Source organism: Equus caballus, chromosome 19, assembly GCF_041296265.1.
Source record: "Equus caballus isolate H_3958 breed thoroughbred chromosome 19, TB-T2T, whole genome shotgun sequence".
Lineage (NCBI taxonomy): Eukaryota > Metazoa > Chordata > Mammalia > Perissodactyla > Equidae > Equus > Equus caballus.
This window is the reverse complement of record NC_091702.1, coordinates 35,939,389-35,949,283: the sequence shown is the minus strand read 5'-3', so window position 1 is coordinate 35,949,283 and position 9,895 is coordinate 35,939,389.

Here is a 9,895-nt window from a genome sequence, read left to right as displayed (position 1 = left end):
GGCCTGTTTCCACTTTGGGGGGTGTCTATGAATAGAGCTGCTATAAGCATTGTGTACAGATTTCTCTGTAAACGTATGTTTTGCTGGGTCATATGGTAAGTGTATGTTTTACTTTATAAAAAACTTTCAGTGATATTTTTCACAGAACTAGAACAAATAATTCTAAAATTTGAATGGAACTGCAAAAGACCCCGAATAAACAAAGCAATCTTGAGAAAGAACAACAAAGCGGGAGGCATCATTCTCCCCATTTCAAACTATATTACAAAGCTATTGTAATCAAAACAGTATAGTATTGGCATTAAAGCAGACACACAGATCAATGGAACAGAAGAGAGAGCTCAGAAATAAATCCACAGATATATGGATGATTAATTTATGACAAAGGAGCCAAGAATATATAATGGGGAAAGGATACTTTCTTCAATAAATGGTGTTGGGAAAACTGGACAGCCATATGCAAAAGAATGAAACTAGACCACTATCTTATGCTATACACAAAAATTAACTCAAAATGGATTAAAGACTTGAATGTAAGACCTGAAACCATAAAATTCCTAGAAGAAAACACAGGCCATAAGCTCCTTGACATCAGTTTTAGCAATGTTTTCTTTTTTTTTATCTGACTGCAAAGGCAAGGGAAATAAAAGCAGAAATAAATAAGTGAGACTACGTCAAACTAAAAAGCTTTTGCACAACAAAGGAAACCATGAACAAAACAAAAGGCAACCTACTGAATGGGAGAAGATATTTCAAATCACATATCTGATAAGGGGTTAATATCCAAAATATATAAAGAAGTCATACAACTCAAGAACAAAAAACCAAACAACTCAATTAAAAATTTGGCAGAAAATCTGAATAGACATTTTTCTAAATAAGACATACAGATGGCCAACAGACACATGAAAAGATGTTCAGCATCAGTAATTATCAGGTAAATGCAAATCAAAACCACAAATGAGATATCACCTCATACCTGTTAAAATGGTTATTATCCAAAACAAAAAATAGCAAGCGTTTGAGAGGATGTGGAGAAAAGGGAACCCTCGTACAATATTGGTGGGAATGTAAATTGATGCAGCCACTAAGGAAAACGTTACGGAGATTTCTCAAAAAATTAAAAATAGAACTACCATACGATCCAGCCATTCCACTTCTGGGTATCTATCCGAAGTATTCAAAAACAGTAATTTGAAAAGATATATACACTCCAATGTTCATTGCAGCATTATTTACAATAACCAAAATACGGAAACAACCCAAGTGTCCGTTGATTGATGAATAGATAAAGAAGGTGTGGTATACATACACGATGGAATACTATTCAGACATAAAAGGAGGGAAATCTTACCATTTACTACAACACAGATGGACCTTGAAGGTAGTGGTATCTTAAGTGAAATAAGTCAGACAGAGAAAGACAAATACCATATGACTTTGCTTTTATGGGGAATCTAATAAACATAACAAATGAACAAACTAAACAAAACAAAAACAAACCTTAGATACAGAGAACAGATTGGTAGTAACCAGAGGAGAAGGAGGTGGAGGGGTGGGCAAAATGGATGAAGGGGATCAATTGTTTGGTGATGGAGAGTAACGAGACTTATGGTGGTGATCACTTTGCAGTGTATACAAATATCGAATTATAATGTTGTACACCTGAAATTTATATTATGTTATATACTAATTTTACTTCAATAAAAACAAAACCTACCAAACTGTTTTACAGAGTGTTTTACCTCTATACTTTCCCACCAGCAATGTGTGAGAGTCCCAGTTGCTCTGCATTCTTGTCACCACTTGTTACTATCTGATTGGTATTTTTTTTCTGTTTTAGCCATTCTCATAAGCATGTACTGGTATCTTGCCATGGTTTTCATTTTCATTTCCTAATGGCTAATGTTGTTGAACATCTACCTATGTGCTTATTTGCCTTCTGCATATCCCCTGTAATGAAGTATCCGTCAAGTCTCTTGTCCATTTTGAAAAATTGGATTGTGTGTTTCCTTATGGTTGAGTTTTGAACTTCTTTGCATATTCTAGACACAAGTCCTTTGTGAGATATGTGATTTGCAACTATATTCTTGCAGTCTTTACTTTGTCTTTTCGTTCTCTGAATAGTATCTTTCATAGAGAAAAAGTTTTTAATTTTTATGAAGTCTGATTAATTTATTATTTTTTTCTTTTATGCCTTTTAGCTTCATAACTAAGAAATCTTTGTCTAACCCCAGGTCATGTAGATTTTCTCCTATTTCACTTCCAAAAGTTTTATAGATTTACATTTTATATTTATTTCTGAGATCCATTTTAAGTTAATGTTTTTTGATAAGATTTGAGGTTGAGGTTGAAATGAGTCATATTTTTGCTTATAGATGTTGAATGGTTCCTTATGATTTTTTGAAAATAAATTAAATTGATCTTGTGTCTCTGTGAAAAATTGATTGGACATACTTGTGTGAGTGTATTTACGGACACTCTATTCTGTCCCAATGATTTCTGTGTCTAGCCTTTTGACAATACCACACTATCTAATTATAGTAGGTCTTAAAATTGGATAAAGTGAATCCTCCAACTTTATTCTTCTTTTTCAAATTTGTTTTGATTATTCTATTTCTTCACCTTTCATATAAACTTTAGAACAGCTTCTTTGTATCTACAAAAAAAAAACTTGCTAGAATTCTTATTGGTATTTTATATGTCAACTTAATTGACATTAACTGTGTTGAATCTTCCAATCCACGAACATGGTATATCTCTCCATTTGCACTAAAATTTTAACAAATCTTTTGCTTAGATTATCATCGTTTTCCTTTTGCTTATTTGCTTACTTTGATAGTGTCTTATTTTTAAAATCAATTTTATCTTTAATTTAAAGATTGGAAGGCTTTCAGTAGGCAATGGACAGGGCAGATCAGGAGAAGACTGAAACTGGAGGTTAGAGATGCCCTTCATGGTGAGCTGGGGGCAGACCCTGTTGCCAGTGGGGTGGGGAATTCCAGTAGATGCTCCAGAAGCATCTGGAGAGTGTAGTGGGGGATGGCTGATGTTCAGAAGCAAGGAGTACCAGAGAGAGGTGGAGGTTTCACCAGAAAATCTGCCATGATGAGACAATGCCACATGCCAATTCAGGCAGGGCCTGAGCATCATAAGAGGTCTAGAAGCAGGGTCCTAGCTATTGTGATTCAGGGGGGAGACATCCAGTCTCTAGTGGGAGTGGAGATAGTTAGCAAGCACCTGGGATGGGTAGGAAGTCCTCCAGATGCTACCCAGGAGTGCACACAGGGGCTATGGGAGAGGACCTAAGCAGTGATCCAAATATGAACTCAACATTACTTTGGGAAGATTGGCCAGGTACACTAAATTCTGAGTCTTTTGAGGATCAGGACTAAGGCTCCTGAAATTCTACTTGACTAAATCCTAAATTGGTCCTAGGAATGGTACAGTGTTGAGCCTGAAGGTGGAATTCAAGTGGCCTCAGTTGTGAGAAGAGGAGGAATGTTGGAGTAGGAAGCCAGGTGGAGCATTGATCATTTGTTCACTTATTTACCCAACATTTACTACATGAAAGGCATTCTTACTGTTACTGCTGCAGTCCACAGTGATGCTGTCTACTTGTGGAATGAGCAGATAGTATGCATACACACGCTTGAACATACCCCCCCCATTCACATACGCATGTGCTCATGTACTCATGCATGGGTGGTTGCACAGGAGGAATGGCAAGCATTGGCCAAATGCCAGCTGGGAAACCCACAGTGATACTAAGCCTCAGGCACTGGGAGCACCATGGGTCAGTTCACAATGTAGCCGCTAACATCAAAGAGCCTGGGGATTGTTCCAGAACTGGGACAAAGTGTAGCCGTAACCCTGAGGTCCTGTGATACCAGAGAATAAGCTGATGCATTTCCTTGGGATTGAAAAAAGTTTTAGGTATCATTTGATCAGCTGAGTCTAAGGACACAATGAACTGGCAAAAGAGAGGAAGGCGATCTATAAAAAAATATATTAAATAGTTCCTAACTTAAGTAGCAACATAAGTGAGGTTGTATTTTTTCCAATAGGAAAGGGGATTAGCAGCTTCTTTTCAGCATCTAAGAGCAAAAAGATAGCCAGCTCTCTTGAACTTGAATTTGCTTATTATAAGCCCTTATCATAAACCATCTCTCTCCGTGTATTGATTTCTAGCCAACAATTAACCAGATGTGACCTTAGAGCCTTGATAATAGCTGGGGAACTCACTAAACAGAGGGAGCCTGCTAATTTATGGGCAAAGAAAGTATTTACAGACCCCCTCAGCCTCAGGTGAGTACTTTTCCATCCAAGTGGCATATGAAGTCACAAGCACAGAGCTCTGATGGGCCCTGTGAGCTTGTGCTGACCACCTGGAAGGATGAGCCGGTCTAGATCTGACTGGAAATGACTCAGTGCCCAAATTGTAAGACCAGCCACCTGCTGCAGAGGGTTGAAATTCAATGCCTATGTCCCCACACAACAGGATTACTGATAATAATTCCATTCACTTGTGTATACATTACATTTTACAAATTTTTTTTACATCCATTATCATGACAATATTTTTTCTGTATGGTTTCGTTTATATAAAGTTCAAAAATAAACTCAGGTAAACCATATTGTTCAGAGATGCATACTTAGGTGGTAAAACGGTACAGCAAGTTGAGGAAATGATCACAATAATGTCAGGAAAGTAGTGATGCTAGGGGGGAAAAAGCAGTGTGGTTGGGAAGGGGAAAGTGCAGGCCTTCTGAGGGGCCGGCCGTGTTCCGTTTCTTCACTTGGGTGGAACTTACACAGTGGTTCACTTTGCAATAATTTGTTAAGCGTACATTTATGACTCATGCACTTTATGCATGAGAGTGTGTTTTGTTTTACACATCAAACAAACAAACAAAAAGCCAAAAAAGAAAAGAAAATCAGTTCCTTCCTTTGTGTCATTCCAACCATGATTGGTTGTTGGTTATTGAGATTCTAGCCTAGAGGTGGCTAAAGCCATGCCATATGTAACGTGTCACCGCCTTGGTGGTATTTTGGATAAACTGACTTTTCAATTCCTTATTTAAAAAATATCAATATCTATATATAGTCCCAGTCTGAAAGCCCCATGGAAGGACTAAGAAACCTGCTCAAGGTCACAAGCTAATGTCAGAGTTAGAACTCAATCCAGGTGTTCTGATTCCCCATCTAATGCTCTTAGATGGTAATACTAATCTTCTATTCTCAGCTTTAAAAATTCCACAGAACTCTTTATTTCAAGTGGAACTGAGTTGGATATCTTGGCTGATTGTGGAATTGTCCATTAGTTTTCAAACTTGCTTTAAAAGAAGAAGAACATTTGGCTCTGTACTAGTCAAATATGCCAAAGAAAGTTTCACTTAGCATTGTGAGTTAAACCAGTAGGAAAGATGCACCTGGTTTCCTGGTAATGATGGCATCTTGAAAAATCAGAAGCTTTTACATATAAGATTCAATCTCATAACATTTTTGTACAAAATTTATTATGTGTTCATTGTAAAACATTTAGAAAAGTTCAGGAGAGATAAGGAAGGAAATAAAAACCACCACAATCCCAACCTTTGGAGATAAGTATTGTTAAATTTTGGTATGTTTTTAATCTACATTTGTTTAAAAAGTCTTTGCAGAATTGATATCCTAAGAACACTATTTTGAAGCCTTTTAATCTTAGCAATGCATTGTGAATATTTTTTTCATATTAATAATTCTGCTATAACAATGTTTAAGGCCTGTGTAATATAACCTTGTATAAATAGATGTATCTTTTTTTGGCGGGGGGGGGGAAATGAAGAAGATTGGCCAGGGGCTAACATCTGCTGCCAATCCTCCCCTTTTTGCTTGAGGAAGATTGTCCCTGAGCAAACATCCATGCCAATCTTCCTCTATTTTGTATGTGGGGCCCCTCCACAGCATGGCTTCATGAGCGGTGCACATGTCTGCAACCAGGATCCGAAGTGATGAACCCCAGGCTGCTGAAGTGGAGCACACGAACTTAATCACTACACCACCAGGTCAGCCCCTGTATCATAGTTTTTAAAAAGCCAATTTCCTTTTGTTGGCTATTTGTTCTTTTCCAATTACTGCAATTTTAAATAGTGTTGCAATAAGCATCTTTGTAAATAAATCTTTGCACACAGCTGCTATTATTTCCTTAGAATAAATTCCTAGAAATGGAAACTTTGGGTCTGGGTCAAACGGTATGCACACTTTAAAGGCTTTTGATATATTTGCCGAATTGCCTTTCAGAATTGTCTCAATTTATGCTCCCACGAGAGAGTATAAAAGTGTTTCCCCTAGCCATGCCAATAGTAGATATTCTAGTTTGGAAAAAAAAATTGTTTACTAGTAAGTTTCCATTTTCAATTTTTTTTTTTAGCTCTCATGTTGATTTGATTCTTTCAGTCATTCAACTAAAATTGTATGTTATCTCCCCAATAGGAGTCCTGATGACGAAACGTGAATTTCAGGTATTCAAAATTTTCCACTTAAAACATGTAGGGAACCCATTATTGAGAAAAAGGAGAGTACGTTTTTGTCTGTGTTAACACTACAGTTCTCAACTGAATCGCTTATTTACCTAGCTAATGCCCCATTAGGCGTTCTAAGCACATTCACATATTGTTAAAATACCTAATGATCATTCATAGAAATGGGAAGACAAACAAGCCCAGTGTATCAATTTGCCAAATTCAACAAACTCCTTGGCAATGTGCTTACAAGACCCTATGGGGGACAGCAGTCATGAATAGATTAGACAGCCCATTAGCTTATGAAAAGAGCTGTCGATGCAATCATAATCTATGTGCCTGCATTTCACTGACATGTTTTCCGAGCTTATGGTGATAGAAAGTTATTTCCCACATTCCTACTCAGGCACTAAGCAGAATGATAGACAGGTTAAATCCTAATAAAACAAATATTGCCATGATGCAAATCTTTCTATAACTGAAAGAATGTGAGGCCCCAGGTGGAATTCCATCTATGTGAAACATTTTTTGATTTCGTAAAATCCTAACACAACAAAATAATTGGGACAATGCTTTGGCCTACATTCTATTGGGATTTGACTTATTAGTGATAGCTTGATTAACAAGGCTTCTGGAAAGAAATCTCCTTTGATTAAAACATCAGCCTGAGGGAGAGGAGTTTGGGAGAAGTATGGACTTATTCTTCATTATTCCAGAACTCTGGAGGGCAGAACTAAGGTTAATGGGTGGAAGTAACAGAGAGGCTGATTATAAATGATCTTAAGGAATATATTTCTAACAATCAAAGTTGTGCTAAGAATGGCTGTCTTTTGAGGTAGGAAATGCCCTTTCTCCTGTAAGCATCCAAATTCCCACTGGAGGAGTAGTCAGGAATGCTGAAGAGGCGTTTCCTTTATTATGGGGCCCAGGGTCTGTATTTTCAGAGAGGACCTCATGGACACAGTTGAGGTGGGTTGCTCTATCAATGGCTGTGTACTAAGCAACAAGAAACATAAAAATTTCCAAGTTAATATTTTTAAAATGGCTTTTTGGTTTTTTTTGATGAGGAAGATTTGCCCTGAGCTAACATCTGTACCAGTCCTCCTCTATTTTTTGTGTTTGGGATGCCTCCACAGCATGGCTGATGTGTGGAGTAGGTCCTCGCCTGGGATCTGAACCCATGAACCCGGGCCACAGAAGTGGAGTGCACGGAACTTTAGCCACTCTGCTATGGGGCCAGCCCCGCAAATGGCTTTTTAAAAAGTAATATACTAATCAAATAGAGATCGCAAGGGTGGAGGCTGACATTAATTGAGTTAGGCCAAGGTGTCATGCTAGACTCTTCTCTCCAAATCTCAAAAATATCTGTTTCTTTGTCACAGAAACTTCATTGAAGGACAGATGGTTCTCCAAGGCAGCTCCCTTTCAATCAGTAAGGATCCAGCCTGCTTTAATTTTGTACCTCCCTATGTCAGTACGTGGCTTCTGTGGGCTCCACGGCAGGGGAAGAGAGCATGGAAGACTCACAGAAATTCTCCTGTGCTTCTACTTGTGTCCCTTCTGCTTATTGTCTACTGGTCAGGACTAGTCATATGGTCCATTCTAGTTGCAAAGGAGAGTGAGAAATCAGTCTTCCTGTGTCCCTAGAAAGGGATAAGCGAACCTATAGCATTATGTTTTGCTGAGGTGCTCATGGATTGTTTATACTTTTTTGGGGGCGTGGAGAAGATTCACCCTGAGCTAACATCTGTGCCAATCTTCTTCTACTTTGTATGTGGGATGCCGCCACAGCGTGGCTGATGAGCGGTATAGGTCTCCACCAGGGATCCAAACCCTCAAACCCTGGGCTGCCAAAGTGGAGCATGCAGACCTTTAACCACTTGGCCACAGGGCTGGCCTCTGGATTTTCTTTACTTTTATATTCTATCTTGAAGAAAAATATGTGAACTTTACCCCATGATAGAACAAACTGTAACATGACTTATCCTTTACCACATAAAAAACTGACTTTATGTAGTTTTAGCAGTTGTTTTACTTTCTCCACAGTTGAGAAAGTTTGTCATGTCTGAGAAGTTGGGCGTGCGTATTCTCCATGGACATCCAGACCCTCTTTCCTGATGCTATATTTATTTGGAGCAGGGTTAACAAAGATGGTTTCGGAGCGTCTAGTATAGTTCTAACGTATTTCTGACTTTCAGCTCTGGATTCCTTACCACTGGGCCTCGTGAATAGCTGATGTTGAGGAAGAGGAGTGTGTTAGTTTGCTAGGGCTGTTGTAACAAAGTACCACAGACTGGTTTGCTTAAAAAACAGTTTATTGTCTCACAGTCCTGGAAGCTAGCAGTCAGAGACCAAGGTGTTCCTTCTGAGGGCCATGAGGGAGAATCTGTCCCCTGCCTCTCTCCTGGCCTCTGGTGATTTGCTGGCAGTCTTTGTCATTCCTTGGCCTAAAGAAGCATCTCCCTGATCTCTCCTTCATCTTTAGCTCATGTTCTGCTTGTTTGTATGTCTTTCTCAGCGTCCAAATCTCTCCTTTTCATAGGGACATCAATTATATTGGATTAGGGGCCACCCTAATGACCTCATTTTAACTTGATGACCTCTGTAAAGACCCTATCTCCAAATAAGGTCACATTCTGAGCTAAGAGACCCAAGTTTAGACCCACTTTCCTTTTTTGAACTTTTGCACTTTCATCTATAAGAATAAGGGGTCGGGCTGGTGAACTTTAAAGTCCTAGCCTGCTCTGAGCCTCTATTATACAGCTGGTGACCCTATAAGATGTAAAACCATCATGATAGAAGACCTCATGACTAGAAGGGTCTCTGTGGCTTTCTGGGTCCCTAATCTCCCATTATGGCTTGGCTTAGGTTCAGGGAAAAGAGTCCACACGTGGCTTATGTGCTGAGGGTCTTACCCTGGCAGGCAGGCTGGAATGCAGGCAATGTCTCTCTCACACACACATATACATATATGCACACAGCTTTGTTTTTGGTTAGGAGAGGAAGATATTTTTAATAGCAGAGGTTTCTGTCTCCTCTTTTTTTTTTTTTCCTGGAAAAAGATGAAATCATCCATTTATTCTGGACCAATTACAAGCACTAGAAAGCACAGGAGAGAGCTTGATTACAAATAAATATACACTGGGGGAGGGGGATATGGAGGAAACTGTTATTGATTGGCCTTGTAAAATCTGCTGCTGAATCGATAGCAATTTCTGGAAATGCCAGACATTTATTTTGTGTGGCTTGAACAGCGGAGATAATAATAAACGTACTTATGAAGTGGGTCTCTTGACACTATTTCCTTGAGCCCTTTATAATAACACACATACATAATGGGTATGATAGTTATACAAGCCAGAGTGAATAGACTTCAGATTTAAACCTCAGGC